This window comes from Sus scrofa, chromosome 5 (assembly GCF_000003025.6).
Source record: "Sus scrofa isolate TJ Tabasco breed Duroc chromosome 5, Sscrofa11.1, whole genome shotgun sequence".
Classification (NCBI taxonomy): Eukaryota; Metazoa; Chordata; class Mammalia; order Artiodactyla; family Suidae; genus Sus; species Sus scrofa.
The window spans coordinates 65,534,050-65,553,448 of record NC_010447.5 but is presented as its reverse complement, the minus strand read 5'-3'; positions in this window follow the sequence as shown (position 1 = coordinate 65,553,448).

The following is a 19,399-nucleotide window of genomic DNA, read 5'->3' as shown; positions in this document are numbered from 1 at the left end:
AGGAGCTCTGATTTCAGTAGCAGTTAACATTTTAATCTGGTTCTTTTAAGGAATTTCATTGTAATTAAGGAGTTGAGTATCCGTGAGAATCTTTGGTTCACGGAACATTTTTCTAGAGATGAGCATTCAGGGGCTAGATTGAGTTCTGTAACCACTTCTGGCTTTTTAAAAATAGGTTTGACGTGGCATGTTCATGTTTGCTCATTTGCCGTAACAGCGTGTTCTTCCCATTGTTTGAAGTGCTGAGTGTTACATGCATTTTAGGAAAGTTTCTGGAGAAGTTAATGCCAGTTGAAATGTATTTGTTTCAGAGTTGAAATCAGAGGATGATGAGTGAGTAGGTGCTTAAGCTCAGGATAATTTAAGTTTGGAGCGCAGAGCCAAACCCAACTTCTATTAAAAATGCTCACTCCTCAACTTTTGAGTTAAGGATGTTTGGGAATCCAAGATACTGTAATTATCTCTACAGTGATTTTTTTTTTTTTGCATTCTGTACAATATCATTATTTCACTGTTTCAGAAAGAGGGTAATTTTAAGTGAATTTCCAAGAGAATATCTCTAGGACTCAGATCCACCCCACCAAATGTCTCCTCTTCATTAATAGGCAAAATATTTTTTATCTTAGAGAATGTTTTAGGCATGTCAGTCCTAGGAGAGACCCAGCTCAGCTTTTGAAGGGTCACGGGTGATCGGCTTATTGTTGAAAGGCATTTCTAATTAAAATGGAAGGGCTTTCTTTTAAGTTTCTGGAGGATGAAGATCACATTTGTTGGCATTTAAAAAATAATGCTTTCTTTAAGGGATAAAGATGAGTACTCTAAACAGCATTTAATCACAATGCTGGTAATTCACAAAACAAAATAGTGTCATTTGATTACAACATAATGATGAGCGTGTGGGCAGAAAACCATTTGTCCACTGCAAGAATCTCCAAGTGGTGCATCAAAGCAGTGCTTCAAGGCTATGATGCCATCAGATGGGCAAAAGGAGGTTGTTGAGCATGCAGAAGTCAAACACTTGACTTTCATTATAATTCTCAAGGGTTTGCAGGAAGAGTTTGATGGGTAAAATGAAGATGCTGGTGTTTTATCTGCCTGAAGGTGGTAAGTGTGTCTTAAGATAACTTTCTAGTCTATAGTTTTAAGGTGGATGATCAGGAACTGGGCGGATGTTGAGATTTGAGACCTCGGCTCATCTGTTGTAGAATAAGCAACATCTCAGTCACTCAATGATTACCCGAGGTTATTATGGTGACCGAAATAACGGCTCATCAGATAACGCGATAGACTATTACCGAGTTTTGTTTTGTTTTCTAAAGCTGTGTAAATAGTCTTAGAGGTCAATGTAATGAGCTCAACAGTCATCCAGGTTGTGATGGAAGTGGTTGCTGGACTCTGCACTAAATGATCCAGGGAGTTTATTTGTGTGCCGTAAGGAAGACTCTTGGTTATCATAGATTTTTCAGACAGGGTCCTACAAGAAGAGGCATTGGTTGGATGACTTTAAGGTGGGGTCTTGAGCATTTTCAGAACTCTGTAGAGTTCAAAACCCAGGTACAACATTTCTGCAGATTCCAAACCTACACCCTGCACTGAACTATGTATTGAAGGGAAAATGATTTCAGATGATTTTTAAAAGACAAAATCTTGTAAAGTGAATAGAGGTAACCACACTTCATTTAAATGTGTTTTCTTTATACTTATGATTTTCCATTAGGTGCAATTTCCCCCTTACACAAATATTCTACAATTACTCTGTGAATGGAAATTCTGAACTTCTCAGCCCATTCCAGGGATTCCCAGCCTCTCTGGCGGGGCTGACATTTAACCTTCATTATATTGGATTCAATTCCCCAATTCAGTGAACGTGGTAGTTGAAGAGTTAGTTCCCTGGTGGCTCAGTGGATTAAGGATCTGGTGTTGTCACTGCTGTGCCTCTGGTTACTGCTGTGGTGTGGGTTCGATCCCTGGCTGGGGAACTTCCATATGCCTGGGGCTCAGACAAAAAAAACAAAACAAAACATAGTAGTTGAGATTCTCAGCAAAAACTGTGGTTCTCGGAGTTCCCTTCCTGGCTCAGCAGTTAACGAGCCTGACTAAGATCCGCAAGGATGCAGGTTCGATCCCTGGCCTCATTCAGTGGGTTAAGGATCCGGTGTTGCTGTGAGCTACGGTGTATGTATGTCGAAGATGTGGCTCAGATCCCGTGTTGCTGTGGCTGTGGCGTAGGCCAGCAGCTATAGCTCCTGATTCGTCCCCTAGCCTTAGTTCATGGATAATTAGGTCCTTTCCAAGACCTGAAGCCCGGACACTTCCAGAAAATACATTTTTTCATCGGTTCTGCTTGAGACTGGATTAGCACATCTTCCCCATATATTTCTCTTTCATGCAATGGTCAAATGTGGGCAGTTAATTTTGCTGGAAAATTGTTGTTCGTTTTCTTAGGCCATCTGGGGCCTGCTGTGATGGACTTTGTCTTTTGGATTAATGGTTGTAGACACGTGAATATTTCTTGCGGGTCTTGAAAGTTATTTTACGGAGTTCCTCTGTGGCTCAGCGGATTAAGGACCCAGCCTTGTCACTGCAGTGTCTTGGGTTGCTGCTGTGGCGTGGGTTCAGTCTCTGGCCCCGGGAACTTCCACAAGCTGCAGGTGTGGCCAAAAAGTAAAAAGAAAGAAAGTTGTTTTACTTTGATGCCGCATGGGTACTTTCAGCTCAGGCTCAAGATTAAAAGTTGGAACGGGGACTGGGCACTCGATTTGAAGATGGAGAAACAGGACGCTATAAAAATAAGTGCTGCTGCTGCTCTACAGCACAGGGAACTCTACCCAATGTTCTGTGATAACCTAGATGGGAAACAAATCTGAAAACGAACGGATACATGTGAGCCTCGTCTGCAACCTACACCACAGCTCATGGCAATGCCGGATCCTTAACCCACTGAGCGAGGCCAGGGATCGAACCCATGATCTCATGGTTCCTAGTCGGATTCCTTCCTGCTGCGCCACGATGGGAACTCCAACTTCAATACATTAAAAAATATATATATATGTAGGTATATATATGTGTGTGTATATATATGTGTATATATGTACAAATAAGTCCTGTTGGAAAGATCTGCAGAATTGGGAATAATACGCTAGGTATATTTTACCCCTTACCTATGCTATTGAAAACCCATATATTATTTGTTCGGGAGCCCTGCTATCTGTATCACTAGGAAAAATGCCTATCCACAGCCCCAGCTCATGCATACATGTGTGCACACACCTGTACACACACACACACACACACACACACACACACACACACACACACCTCTACGCTCTGACTCTACTCATCATCTACCTGCCCATGAACCTACAGCCATCGCTTGTGCTATAGGGCAGGTGTGTGTTAGTCCGAATGAGTAGTACTTACGATTGAATCTAAACATTTGTCACCACTCCCTTTTAATTAAGCAAAAGAAATAAAACGATCACGGTCAAGTTTCCCATTTTGTAGTTAAAAAACTGCCATTTAAATAAAGGGGAAAAGAACCCCCAAAACAAAGAGCAGAAGTTGAGGGTCCCAGGACATTTTCCTTGGCTCTGGGTACTTACCCCAGTGAGAGGTGTCAGGATGGCTCTGATCCTCTCCTGGCTGGGCTTTTGCTCCATCTGTCCTGGGACAGCTCAGAGGCACAGTGAGGACAGCGGCCTGGGGTGGATGGTACACATGTGAATCCCTGGTAGGGCTGGAGCTGGGGTCATCTCTGAACGCTGGTCTCTTCCTCTCTGGGCCATTTTTTGCTCCCTTGTTAAATTCAAAAGTCTGTATTTTCTGTCGTGTGGTCTGCTGAGGAAGCGACATTCCTAAGTGGAACACTAAGCTGAAAGCTTTCGTCCCCGGCCTTGCGCTTGCAGAGTCTGGCTTTGTGGGCCCATGTTATCCTGTTTTTACTGCGCTGAGACTCTGCGTGTGGATTTGTAAATACCGGTGATAGGATTTTCTCAGTGATGCTATTTGGCTGACCTCAAAGTGCCAAATTATTTTGACACTTTTTGAAGAAGTGTTTTTACCACTACCACCACCCTCCCCCCCAAAAAACTGGAAGCTGGGAAGACTCGTCATAAATAGATGAAAATTTAAGGGCTATAAGAAGATACTAAAGGTACTCAGTGTTGGTATTTTTTCAATTTGAGCCTCAGTAAGCTTGGGCCTGATAGCTTTATTTCAACTTGAAATCCGGAGTTCCTGTCGTGGTGCAGCAGAAACAAATCCGACTAGGAACCATGAGGTTGCAGGTTTGATCCCTGGCCTTGCTCAGTGCGTTGAGGATCTGGTGTGGCTGTGAGCTGTGGTGTAGGTCGCAGATGCAGCTCAGATCCTGCGTTGCTGTGGCTCTGGTGTAGGATGGTGGCCACAGCTCTGATTAGATCCCTAACCTGGGAACTTCCATATGCTGCGGTGCAGCCCTAAAAAGACACAAAGACCAAAAAATGAATAAATAAAAAAAATAAACTTGAAATCTGTACTTTCATTTGTTCCATGTAAAAACCCATATAGGGCCTTCCTGTTGTAGCTCAGCAAGTTAAGAACCCGACTAGTACCCGTGAAGGTGTGAGTTTCATCCCTGGCCTCGCTCAGTGGGTTAAGGAGCTGGCATTGCCATGAGCTGTGGTGTAGGTCGCAGACGCAGCTCAGGTCTGGCAGGGCTGTGGCTGTGGTGTAGGCTGGCAGCTGCAACCCTGATTCGACTCCTAGCCTGGGAACCTCCAAGTGCCACAAGTGTGGCCCTGATATGCAAAAAAACCCAAAATACAAAAAAACCCAAATGAACTCATATTATCTAATGGTGTCGTAGAGGGGAAGGGTAGTGTTTTTCACACCCGTTGTACTTCATAAGGAACTTTTACATACTTATTTTATGTAATGCCTCTGACAGCCTTTCGAGGTGGAAAGTGAAGTGTAGGTATTTCTTTTCAGTTGCAGGTTGAGTCCCCTGGGACACAAACTCCGAGATGGAGATGATGTGCCGGAGGGTGGCTGGGGAGCGGGATTGCTATTCTCTCTGATGGGAGGAGAGAGCGCGGGGATGGATGGGGAGAAACTGGGCTGCATCGCAGTCAGAACAGAGGCCTAGGAGTTCCGGTCCTGGCGCAGTGGTTAATGAATCTGACTAGGAACCATGAGGTTGTGGGTTCGATCCCTGCCCTTGCTCAGTGGGTTAGCGATCCGGCGTTGCCATGAGCTGTGGTGTAGGTCGCAGACGTGGCTCGGATCCCACGTTGCTGTGGCTCTGGCGGAGGCTGGTGGCTACAGCTCCCATTCGACCCCTAGCCTGGGAACCTCCATATGCTGCGGGAGCGGCCCAAGAAACAGCAAATAGACAAAAAAAAAAAAAAAAAAGAACAGAGGCCCAGCCACCCCTGGGATGGTCCTTCAGAGCTGTCCTGGGTTGGGCCATGGCAGCCAGGGCTTTCGATGTTCTTGTTGGCCCATTTTTTTTTTTTTTCTTTGCTTTTTAGGGCTGCACCTGTGGCATATGCAAATTCCCAGGCTAGGGGTCGGATTGGAGCTACACCACAGCCATAGCCACAGCCACACCAGATCTGAGCTGTGCCTGTGGCCTATATCACAGCTCATGGCAACGCTGGATCCTTAACCCACTGAGTGAGGCCAGAGATTGAACCCACACCCTCATGGATACAGTGCCACGGGAACTCCCCTCCTCTTTTTTTTTTTTAGTTAAAATTTTTTTTTGTTCCACACCCATGGTATGCAGAAGTTCCCAGGCCAGGGACTGAACCTGAGCCACAGCAAGGACCTGGACACAGCAGTGACAGTGCCAGGTCCTCAGTCTGCTGAGCCACCAGGGAACTCCTTTCAATGTGGCTGCCCTGGGAAGGAACAAGATCTTGGGAGACGTGTCGTTCATCATCGGAGGCAATTTCCAAAGAGGGCTCAGGGCTGAGGGCTCTCCCAGTGGCTGGGAGAACGAGTCCTCCAGGCATGAGGGGGCTTGGGCGATGGATGCATCAGAGCACCCACGACAAGGGGTGGGGTAATAAGCTGGTATGTGTCTAGAAGGAAGGTACCAGGTTGGGGAAAGATGAAGAGCAAAGCAGATGGAACATTCAGGAGTGGGGGTGGGCATCAGTTTCTAATAATCAAGGGTTGACTGTAGTTTATAGATTGACTTGTTAAATGGACAGAGTGCTCTGAGGCCCCTGGAGATGCTTCTTTCTAATGCATGCTAGAAGGCATCTTCCAGCCCGGCCTGAGCACTCCTATATGGATTGAGTTCAATTATTAATTGGGAGGGATGGGGGCTGGTGGCTAATGCGACCTAATAGCACAGGCTGGGTAATTGTGCTCTCGGTAATGTGTGTTCAGAGCTCGGGTTCGGATGGTATCGACACAGCCTGCTCCTTGCTTTGTCTGCACACCTCTGTGCTGTAATGCATTGAGGTCCCAGCGAAATGCACCAAACCGCTTGTGTGACTTAATGCATCTGCGTAACATTAATGCTTCCTGTTAATGTGTCACACGGATGATAAAGATGTGCCTGGAAAGGAGCTGGTGGGAAGGCGGTTTTTAAAAGGAAACTTGCAGGCTTTGTGGCACTATCACCATGCCCCTAGGGGTTTTTGTGGCCAATTTAGAACTACTTGGCATGAAGTTCTTACACGTGCATCTTCCTTCAGAGAGGCAGCTTGGCTTTTGGTCCAGAAATGACAGGAGTGTTTACATTTTTCATCTGAAAACAGATCTCAGGGGAACTAATTGTTTGGGCAGCTTTGCACTAGGATCTGAAGAAAAAAAAAAAAACAAACCCTCTAGGCTATGTGATTAATGCTAATTCTTATGACTCCCTTTGTCTCAAACCTGCTAGCGGGAAATTTGCATTTGCTAAAAAGTCTAGCTTGTGGCACCAGAAACCGATTTGGTCCAAAGCAGATTGAAAATATTGAGAGAACAAATATTATTTTCCAAACTTCTGTCATTCTGTCGTATTGAATCACTGTTGCATCGGAAATCTAGATTTTTATATTTTGAATCTCCAGTCTTAACATTTGAATACTTGAGTTTAGAATAAAATTCAAACTTCTTTTGGCTTAGGGAATAAATTATAGAACCTTATGATCTCTGTTGTTAATGAACTATCCATTTAAGAAGTAAAATTGGATTAGCCATGTTTAAGACAAGCCAGTCAAAGACCTGTGACATTTAGATTTTTCCAGAATTAATGGGGCCATGCTATTACCTGAAGCCTACAGGTCTCTGAACAAAAGGAATGGGAAGATACAGAAGCTGGTTATCTCAAAGCTTTGGCTCTTCCATTTCCACACTGGACACATTGTCTCTAGGTATTTGTGTCCCTTTGCAATTTCTTTGCTTTTTAACTTACCTTTCATTCTTACTTTTTTAATTAAAAATGCTAGGAGTTTCCACTGCAGCCCAGTGAGTTAAGAAGTTGATTGCAGTGGCTTGGGTTGCCTCAGAGGCTCAGGTTCGATGCCTGGCCCGGTGGAAGGATTTGACATTGGTACAGCTGTGGCTCAGATTCAATCTCTGACCTGGGAACTTCCTTATTCTGAGGGTGTGGCCAAAAACATTCTAGCCGCCAGTCAAAAATAGCTAAGTGTGACCCTATTTCAGATCTGACTCTTCTAGAAAAGTGGCCTTTTGGGAAAAGCTGCATTGGAACAGAAGAATCAATTTCTTTCCGGCACTAGAAACATCGAGGCTGTCATCTGATTCTTGTAGAAAAATGAGCAAGTCTCCCCAAATGGATTCCCTCCTCTCAAGGATGACAAAATCTGAAGGGCCATGGACAAATGAGGTCACTAACATCTCAGGGTCTTCTGGTGAAGCAAAGAGTATTTCTTTGGAGTGAATTAAGTGGACACACGGAGCTCTAGGGATAGACTAGATTTTGCAAATAAAATTATTTGCACCTACCTAAGACGCTACTGGTCCACTCTCAGAAGGATATTCGTGGGGACGTGCCTCTCTTTGAGTTACCTGCCCGCCTGCTGAGTTCCCTTGTGACTAAGGCCACATACGTGGAAGAGGGTTTTAGGCAGAGACCGTGGTCATTCCCTTCATGCGAAGGGTGCTGTCGGGAGCCAGCCTCATCTGTACCCAGCCCTGTCCATCCGAGATGACTCTCGAACCACACGGCTTCTAGACAGAAGTCGTAGGTGCCCACCCTTAAGGATGGAATAATAGGGGGGCTCACAGGCATGATTGACATATTTTATTTGTCTCAGGTCACACAAAAATTGGAATCTTGGACACAAATTACCAAGGGAGATCCTGAATGTTACCGAGGATCTAGGTTTGCATCAACTGGGATTGTAATATTTGTGGGGATCTGGAGTCAATAGTGTGAGACATGGAAATCCACATTGCCCAAGGCAGTCTGGTGAGCTCAAGCTCGGTCCAGAGCTGTAAGAGACCAAAAAAAAAAAAAAAAAAAAGTCTAGACAACATCTGCGATCTGGAATATTTTTAGATACTATGGAAGGAAAGAAGAGTCTTGAACACTAGCTGCTCAAGAGAGAAGAGACGGGATTTGGTCCCAACTGCAGATTTTCTCTCTGAGTCTTAGCAGCCACAGGATGGTGGCAGCCCCCTGGGCTTCCTGGTTGCATCTTGGGCAATGTATCCATGAAGGTACTCTCACCTCCGAGGTGGCAGCCCAGAGGTGCTGGCATGGTCAGAGAGATAAGTTTTGTTTTGTTTGGGTTTTTCACTCAGAAGTCAGATCTGGACTCAGAAACCATTGCTTGGGTTGCTATGTTAGTGTACCCCACTGCTTTCATAGCCTTTTTTGGGGGGGGTGTGTGAAATGTTAAAAGAGGAGTCTTCATTTCCATTGCAGCACAGGCATGGAGAACAGACTTGTGGTTGCCAAGGGGCAGGGAGTGGGATGGATGGGGAGTTTGGGGGAGTAGATGCAAACTATTACATTTAGAATGGATAAGCAATAAAGTCCTGCCATGTAACACATGGGACTTTATCCAGTCTCTTGGGATAGAACATGGTAGAAGACAATATGAGAAAAAAAAAATATCTATATATGACTGACTGGGTCACTTTGATGTACAGCAGAAATTGGCACAACATTGTAAATCAACTATAATTAAAAAAAAGAGAGAGAGCGACGCAGGAATTGTTCTTTGGACCTTGACTGTAAGCTGATGGTAACAAAATCGGATACCAATTCTGCCTTGGATACATGTCATGGGATCACAGAATCTCAGGGTTGACCTTCACCGTCAAAGTCATCTCTTCCTTTGACCTATTTCGTTTTTGACTCACCTCGACAGCCTCCTCGACGGGGGCCGTCTTTGCTGTGTTGCGGTCCTCAAAGAGCTTGGCGGTGATCAGGTTGCAAATCCAGTCCTTTACCATTGCATCATTATGTCCTAAACTTGACTCTGCTGAAGAAGAGGGCAGAGCGGTGGAAGATGTCCACCTGTTCAAGGTCAGGGAGCTGGGCGGTGGAAGACCACAGAGGCAGGAATCTGGATTCCCTACCTGGGATTTAGTCACATGGTCTCTCACTGTAACAAAGCAAGTGATCCGAGGCAAGCTTAAAAAATGGCATCAACAGCAGTCACCGTATTTTATTTCACGTGCCTTCCTGCAGTCCTCCTCCTGGGACACTGTGGTCATTTACTGGGATGTGAGGAACATTCCATTAAGCCAAACCCCAAAGGCATTTGTTTTTACAAACAGAGAAGTTTATAATTTACAAAAATTCATTTTCTTTCTTTTTTCTTTTTACCGCCTCACTGCACGCCTATGAAAGTTCCCAGGCTAGGCGTTGAACTGGAGCTGCAGCTGAGGGCTACGCCACAGCCACAGCAATGCGGGACCTGCACTGTGTCTGCTTGCACCCACACTGGACCCTTAACCTACAGAGCAAGGTCAGGAATTGAACCTGCATCCCTGGGAACACTATGTTGGGTTCTTAACCTATTGGACCACATCAGGAGGTCCAAAAATTCATTTTAAAAATAGGATTGTTGGAGTTCCCATCGTGGCGCAGTGGTTAACGAATCCGACTAGGAACCATGAGGTTGCGGGTTCGATCCCTGCCCTTGCTCAGTGGGTTAATGATCCGGCGTTGCCGTGAGCTGTGGTGTAGGTTGCAGACGCGGCTAGGATCCTGCGTTGCTGTGGCTCTGGCGTAGGCCGGCAGCTATAGCTCCGATTAGACCCCTAGCCTGGGAACCTCCACATGCCGCGGGAGCGGCCCAAGAAATGGCAAAAAGACAAGACAAAAAAAAAAAAAAAATAGGATTGTTGAGTAGTTCCCATTGTGGCTCAGGGTGCTGAGAGCCTGACTGGTAACCATGAGGATGCTAGTTGGATCCCTGGTCTTGCTCAGTGGGTTAGGATCAGGCATTGGAGCAAGGTGCAGTGTAGGTCAAGGATGCAGCTCGGATATGGCATTGTCGTGGCTGTGGCATAAGCCGGTAGCTGCAGCTCCAATTTGACCCCTGGTCTGGGAAACTCCATGTGCAGTAGGGGAGGCCCTATTAAAAAAAAAAAAAAAAAAAAAAAAAAAAAACGAACAGCTACAACAAAAAAAGAATTTTAGAAAACATACAGGATTGGTCCACTTTTTTAGATGTTTGCACCGTTATTCTCTAATTTCAAAAATATTAATGCTTCCCTATTGTAGAAAGCAAATTCCTTAGTGCAGTACAAAGGACCTTACAATCCAACCCAGCGAAAATCCCATAAAAGGAACGTACTTCCTCTCTTTTCTCGGAAGTAGCTGGAGCTCAGGAAATTTTCATTCCTGCTATCATCTTCTGCCACTTTGCTTCATGCACCCTGCATTGCAACCTCCTAAGACCATTCACCATTTCTCAAAATTGTACTAATGATATATTTAAGTCCTTATACCTTTGTACAATCACCCTGTGCTTCATACTGCCTCGCCCTCCCATTTTAATTTGTAAGAGATAACTACAAAATCCATAAAGACCTGGCAGACATCAGCACCTCTGTAGCCCCGAAATACTTTGAAAAATATATTTAAACTCATTCTGTTTTTCACCTGCCACCCCTAGTACATTGAGTTCCTTGGGGGGTAAGATTCATGTTTTGTACCTAATTGGCGTTCAATAAATACTGAATGAAGGAGGTAAGAAATAATTGTTCTATGTTGGATGGGGTGGGAAGGACTCAAGAAAATTTTGCAAGCAGGTAAGATTTTTAAGTGCTTATAATATATTATTTATGCAACAGCTTTCTTCAAGGAGCTTAATGTTCTGAAGACTTTAGCTCGATTTTATCCTTCCAGATTTACCATTTGACTTTTGAAAACAGGGTAAATAGTTCTCCATCTGTTACTGCTGTGGGCTGGAAACAGACTTCTCTCCTTCATGTGGCCCTTCAAGGGCTTCCTTATGATTTTTGTGCCTGGATACATTAAGTTAAGTATTACCTAAGGAAGTGGTACCCACACTCCTTTAAGCATCCTTGGGAGAAGGAAGGTGACATGGAGTTCTTTCTGGAAAACATAGTGAAACAAGCCCAGAAAAGGAAGAGAATCTTCTAAAAATGACACTAAATTAATGGCAGACCTAAGACCAGAAACCAGAAGGCCCAGGAGGGTTGAAATATTCTCCCACTCAGAAGTCAGACCATGACTATTCATAGTGCAGTGGGGACTGTCTTTCGTCTTCCTGTTCTCACTCAAGTCCAGCGGTGGTTCGGGCTTTTCCATTTCGGTCTTTTGATTTTTTTCATGGCTCATGAGAGCAGATTAACTCCTTGAAAGCTCCCAGGATTAAACCAGCCCAAGATTCCCTCCTCCTCAAAAAACTATGGAAACATTGGTGTTTAAGGGAAATGATTCTTTTTGTCTAAACGGTTGACTTAGGTGAGAGCCCCGCTGGGGATCAGGTGGTCTCTCCAGGTGAACCAGTTCCCCTGTTACCCAGGGGGTCGCTGTCCTCTTCTTTGTCCTGATGGCTTCACCATCCCCGCTGTGCCCTTTTCCTTTGTCCTGTGTGCTGTTTACAACACCTCCCAATTTAGCATCCTCCTGCTTTAATGAATGTGCTGCTAGCATCTCCCCCTCTTTCCTCATCATTAATAAAGATGCTCAGAGAAACTGGGCCCATCACCAATCCATGGAACACCCCGCTAAACACCTCCCACCCACTCACAACATAACCATTTATCATTCGCCTTTGTTTACAATCCCTTCCACTGTTTCTCATCTGTGAGGCAGTGCTTCCATCCCGGCCAACTTGCAGCTCCTTCACCAGGGCGGCAGAGTCCTGCACTTTTCAGTTGTCCTGGAAGCAGCCAGAACCTTTGTTCCATGGAAGGGTAATTTGGTGAGAAGTAAGGGACTTGATGAAGAAAGAATGCAAATGCTTGGGGTCTGATTTTTTTTTTTTTTTTTTAGTGCTAATTTCCAGGGAAGAGACAGACAGTGTGCAGAAGAGTTGACATAGGAGCCAGATGCCAAGAAAGTGGCAAGTGTCGCCAGTTAATCTGCCAAAGAGATGCCAACAGCTTTTGTCAACCCAGAATATCTGTAGAGACACTTACAGAAATACACACCCTCACTCCTTCCCTCGTGGCTTAAAAATAGGCTCCTAGTCCCCCTTGACTCCCAAATGTTGGATGAAGAGCAAATTCTCTGGGTCCTTTCTTGGGACTGGATTTTATTTGACTTGGATGTTCAGACTCTGAGAGTTGAGAAACAAAGATGTTGGAGCTCGATGTAGTGAGATAGACACGGTGATGGGTGATAAGGTGATGGGTGAGCTTGCCCCTCGGCAGAGGAGACCAAGAGGAGCAATTAGTTTTAACAGGAGGGTCTGGAGGGCTGTTGGGGTGAGGGGTGGGACCTTACCTGAGCCTTAAAGCATCCTTACTTTGAGGGGAGGGGCTTAAGCAACAGAAATGTATGGATGCTAACAGTCTGAGATCCAAGTGTCGCCAAAGCTGTGCCCTCTGGGAAAGCTCTATCTTTGGGTGGTTGCTGGCATTCCTTGGCTGGAAGCAGCTTCACTCCAGTCTCTGAGTGTCTTTCCTCAGTGTGTCTGTGTCTAAATTGCCCTTATCTTATAAAGATACCGGTTGTTGGATTAGGGCCAGTGATGAATCCAGGAAGAAGCATTACCTTTTCTCAGTACAGATCATTCTTTTCCTACCTGTGGTCAGTGATCTGATTTGAGTGTGTTGGTCCATATTCTGCCTCTCGTGAGTTACTCTTGTCCAAAATGCACACTATATTCAGACATAGATATACCATGAAAGGTGGAGAAGCATTTTCCATCTAAGGTCTGTTTGATCCAAGCTTGCAAAGTTCTGGGGCCAGGGATTGAACCCATGCCACAGCAGTGACCTGAGCCACAGCAGTGACAACACTGGGTTCTTAACCTGCTGGGCCACCAGGAAACTTTAAGGCAAATCTTCAGATTAACTTCAGCCAAGTATTTTTTTTCTCTCTATTCTCAGAAGGGTCAAAACACGAGATTTACCTCTTTTACGGTACTTCGCACTTCATGATGATTTGTTTGTATCTTTCTTCCCCACAACGTGGTGTGGTTCTTATAGGAAGGAGCCACACTGGGTACTCCTATGTGGCCTGCATAAATGAGTGGATGGATGGGTGGATGGATGGCTGGTTGGATGGGTGGATGGATGGATGGATGGCTGGATGGATGGCTGGATGGCTGGCTGGCTGGATGGATGGATGGATGGCTGGATGGGTGGGTGGATGGGTGGACTGTATGTGAATGAACAGACATGTGAGTAGAAGAGCTGATATACAAATATTCTCCCAACTAGAAATCAGAGAATGTGAAAATTATTTTCCTTCCTGATAACTTTCCCTCTCACTTTTTGTTTGTTTGTTTGCTTTTTAGGGCTGCACCTATAGCATATGGAAATTCCCGGATTAGGGCTTGAATTGGAGCTGCAGATGCTGGCCTAGGCCACAGCCACAACAACGCCAGATCTGAGCCGCGTCTGTGACCTACACCATAGCAACTCCAGATCCTTAACTCACTGCGCAAGGCCAGGGATTGAACCTGCATCCTCATGGATACTAGTCAGGTTTGTTTCTGCTGAGCCACAATGGGAACTCCCCTTCTCATTTTTCTACCTAAAAATTACAGCAGAAAAATTGAAACAAAAGGTAGTATGGGTTTAGAGAATATCAATAGGTTTCACTTAAAAAGAAATAGATTGTGTTTTGCCTTCTTGCTTCACACATTTACTGTTTCCCTGACCTGTCCACGCGTCTTTCCATCAGCCTCAGCTCCCACACCTCTGACAGGAGATGCCCGAGGGTTGCCAGGGGTAGAATGGGACTTGGGCATACTGTCCTCTGGACTTGTACAGTGCTTAGAGCGCTCCTCGAAAACTTGAAAGGGCATTTTAAATACACACACAACTTCTTCATCTGTCTTCACATCACTGGGGACTCTAATTTTCTCCATTTCTCTCTCATTCTTCCACCTTAGCTCATCCACGTCACTTGCATCCTGTAATGGCTGTTTAAATCCCATCGTGGTGTTTTATTTTACATTATTCTTGGTGTTTTGCTCTTTGAGGATAATGGTCAATTAAGTGTGAATGTTTCTATTTGTCCTTTGTGCTTGGGAATGAAAATGCCAGGGAACACGTATAAAGTATGATATTTGTGGAATGAGCAGGTTCAGTGGAACCATATCAGGTGGGAGTCTGCACAGCCAGGGTCTAGGGCCAGCTTTGCCACCAACAGTGGTGCAATCGTGGGTTCATTCCTTCCTCTCTCTGGGCTTCAGTTTCCCATTCACACCTGGAATCCTGATCTCCAGGTGTCTTCCTGGTGCTGCGATGCCATGTGGGGGACACAAAGCCAAGAGGGGTCATTCTTGTGAAGAGGGTCAGCACAGGCTTAGAGACCCTAACTGGCTTTGTCTTCCCAGGGGCTGATTCTCCACTCTGTGATTATTCAGACCTCCTGCTTCTTTATGATGAGTGGCGGGGGGAGAAAGTGGTGGGGGTTGAATCTAATGTTCTTTCTTTTTTTTTTTTTTTTTTTTTTTTTGTCTTTTGTCTTTTGTCTTTCCTGGAGCTGTACCTGCAGCATATGGAGGTTCCCAGGCTAGGGGCCTAATCCGATCTGTAGCCGCCAGCCTACACCACAGCCAACAGCAACGCTGGATCCTTAACCCACTGAGCGAGGCCAGAGATCAAACCCACAACCTCATAGTTCCTGGTCCGATTCGTTAACCACTGAGCCACGACGGGAACTCCTCACATGTTATTTCTAAGCACTCCTTATAATGTCTGGGGAAGGAAGACAAATTGTTTTTTTAACGAAACCTTTTCAATTCTTAGTGGATTTGATTTTTAAGGTTTCACACTCCTTTTCCCAATAAGTCTGAAGCAGTGATGTTGTGGACATGAGTGGTGCTTAATCGAATGAGTTTTGCTGGCGCTTTCAAAGACATGGTGATGATGTAGCAGTGGGCTGACTGAGCTGAACCGAATACACTACATTTATTCCCTTATTAATTATTCATACGTGGACGTCTTCCAGAAATAATATAGAGGCGTATACAATAAAGATTACATTTGTAGTAGGACTGCAAAACCACAGGTCAAAGAGCCATGTAACGACGGGAGGGGAGTTAATTGTACAAGAAAATCAGAGTTGAAGGTCTTTATTTCAGAGAAGCCCAAACTTTACCTCTGAGGTTCCTGACAGCCAAGGTGAGAAAAGAATAATGAGTCACATGGCTCTTAGTATCTTGTAAAATAAGCTTTCGATGCCTGGAGGTAATGCTATGCCTTGATCCCACCTTTTCTTTGAAGAACAAAATATCTGATGTTTATGCCAAGTGACATTTTCCTCATCTTTCAGGAGAGCTTTTACAACGGCTGCAGGGGTTTTGTTTCATATAACTATCATTTGATTGACCTTCAAATAAAGCTGAAGGCACATTCATTTGTAATTTTGAAGCCATTTCTATTTCAGTAAAATGAAGTAGTTCATAGATTTTTGGTTTTCTTTTGGGGTTTCGAGAGTCTACCTGGGTACAGTGATAGAGCTTAGAGAGGGGATGAAAGTCTTGCCATGTGGCTCTGTATTATCTGTCTCCAAGATGAGTAGTCTCCTGCAGGGTTTTGACAGGGTCTGGAGAGTTTATTATCTGAGAACCAAACACAGAAAAGTTAGCCTTTTGTAGAAAAGTAACCATATGCTAGAGCCATGGGGCAGGTTGTTGGCAGAGTCAACATGGTGCTGTGCAGTTAAAAAGTTGCCTTGTATTCTGACGCTATGGCGCTCCATTCTGCAGGACAGGGAAGTGGGCTACCGACTATTCCAAACAGGGACAGGTTTTCTTTTTTTAATTTTTTGATTAAAGTATAGCTGATTTACAGTGTTACGCCAATTTCTGCTGTATAGCCTAGGGACCCAGTCATATATATATACACACTTCCTTCTTATATTACCTCCCATCAAGTTCTATCCCAAGAGACCAGATATAGTTCCTTGTGCTGTACTATAGGACCTCATTGCTCATCCATTCTAAACATAATAGTTTGCATCTGCCAACCCCAACCTCCGCGTCCATCCCTCTCTCTTCCCCTCCCCCTTGGCAACCACAAGTCTGCTCTCTGCCTCTATGAGTCTCTTTCTGTTTTGTAGATAGGTTCGTCTGTGCTCTATTTTAGATTCCACATAAGTGGTATCATATGGTATTTGTCTTTCTCTTTCTGACTTCCTTCACTTTGTGCAAATGGCATTATTTCATTCTTTTTTTTTTTTTTTTTTTTTGTCTTTTTGCCATTTCTTGGGCCGCTCCCGCAGCATATGGAGATTCCCAGGCTAAGGGTCTAATCGGAGCTGTAGCTGCCAGCCTACACCAGAGCCACAGCAACGTGGGATCCGAGCTGCGTCTGCAACCTACACCACAGCTCGCGGCAATGCCAGATCCTTACTTAACCCACTGAGCAAGGGCAGGGACCGAACCCGCAACCTCATGCTTCCTAGTCGGATTCGTTAACCACTGTGTCACGACGGGAACTCCCTATTTCATTCTTTTGAGAGTATGGCTGAGTAGTATTCCATTGTAAGTATGTACCACCTCTTCTTAATCCATTTCTGTGTCTATGGACATTTAGGTTGTTTCCATGTCTTGGTTATTGTGAATAGTGCTGCTGTGAACATTGGGGTGCATTTGTCTTTTTGAATTGTAGTTATGTCCAGATATATGTCCAGGAGTAGGATTGCTGCATCTTATGGTAGTTCTATATTTAGTTTTCTGAGGAATTTCCATATTGTTTACCATAGTGGTTTTACCAATTTACATCTCCACCAAGAGGGTAGGAGGGTTTCAAACAGGGATAGGTTTTGACATTTAAAGTGAAGAGAACTATAAATGGGGACTACAGTCAAGATTTTGTAATAACCTACAAGAGAAAAAAATCTGAAAAATGATATATATATATAATATCCGTTTTATATATATAACTGTATATATATAAATGAATCATTTGCTATATACCTGAAACTAATACAACATTGTAAATCAACTATATTTCAATAAAAATAAAATAAAATAAATAAAATGAGGGCAACTATAAAGGCAGATAAACCCTCATGAGCTGTAGTATTCCCACTTAGGGAGGTAGCCTTGAGTAGAAAAGGTAATTCTTGAAGCCCACAGAGAGAACTATGATGCAGGGTTTCCCAAACTCACTCAACCAAGAAACTCAATTTTCCTTAGAGTATAATGAGAGAACCTCAATGGGAAATTATGGAATATGATGTGTGCTCAAAAATGTGATGCCACAGATGAATTAATCACTGTAAGAAATGATCAAGCTGGATTCATATGTTTAATATACAATAAACATTGACTAATGCCATAAATATATGTTAAAATAATAAGCCATGATGCATAACATGGACCAGCAGGCTTCAGAGAAATGACATGCCGTTTGATGCTGATTCGCAATTGTCAGGGCCAAGGTTTGAGGTTCGAAACCTCTTTGCTTCTCCAGCGTGCTTTTGGGAGGTAAGGTATGAACACAAAGCACTGAGCCAAATAGGGATCATATCGCTCCTTCCCCCAAGGTCCTGCTAGATTGTTCTATGGGTTGTCGTTTAGACTCAGAGCCCAAATGGAGCAGCCTTCTCTTCTGCATCATGGCGAACTGAACCTGTCAGCCCAGGCCCAGGGAGAGAGGCTGGTGGAGCATCCTGTTCCTCTTCTCCACACACACTCTACCTGCGAAGCCTACACATGCTGACTCAGGGGGCTGACTGTTAAGTTTTCAAGAATTTTGTAAGCCTGTTGTGAAACATCACCATTCTTTTAAGAGATCAAAATGTATAACTTTAAAATTCAGGACATTATATTTTCAAAGGTGACAGTCACAGTTTATTCTTTCCCGTTATGTATTAAATTTCATTATTATCTGTGCTTTTGCGGTGATGATGGAAACACTCCCTAATCAGGGATGTCAAGGGGGCATAGGTTGAAATTGGCCCTGGTGGGAGTATTTACACCATGCACATTGGCTAATGCTGCAGACTCATTTTTCTTTCTTTTCTTTTTTTCTTTTTTGTTTAATATACAGCACAGGGAAGTTCCCAGGCCAGGGGTTGAATCAGAGCTGCAGCTCCCAGCTTACTGCCACAGCCGCACAGGATCGGAGCTGCATCTGTGACCTACACCACAGCTCAGGGCAATGCTGGATCCCTGACCACCTGATTGAGGCCAGGAAAGGGATCGAACCTGCATCCTCATGGATACTAGTTGGATTCCTTTCCACTGCCCCACAATGGGAACTCCTCATTTTTATTTCTTGAAGAGCCAGTTAAAAATTTACCAGCACTGCTGTGCCTACCCCTAGCCAGAACACTTCTATCAGCTCGATTTGGTTAAGAGAAAACCTTAAGTAACCCTGAACTGGTTAGTCAGCCAAGCAGAGGGCCCAGCAATTCCACTCAGAGATTTTGCTCTAATTGTCTCTTTACATGATAAGGTAACGTTTCTACACATGGGACACCTGTGTCATGAGTGAATCAGAGAGTAGACGAATGGGAATTGACTAATGGAGACACAAAAATAATTAATGAAAATACTGAGGCCTCTTCTGTGCCACACCTGAGCTCAGAGCTCCTTGCTCCTAAGGAGGTCATAGCTTTGGGGCAAACGTGGCAAGTCCTCAGGGCATTTCACTGGTGCCTGGCAAGCAGTGGGGCAGGGTAAATACACTGTCCCCTCAAGTACTTAGTGGAGGCATTTAGCTCACATTCAACATCCAGGAAGTCTTCCTGGAATAAGTGACATTTAAGCTGAGATCTGGAAGATAAGCAAGCCTTAGCTGGGCCAAGCTCTGCAAGCCATGGGAGTGGCATCTG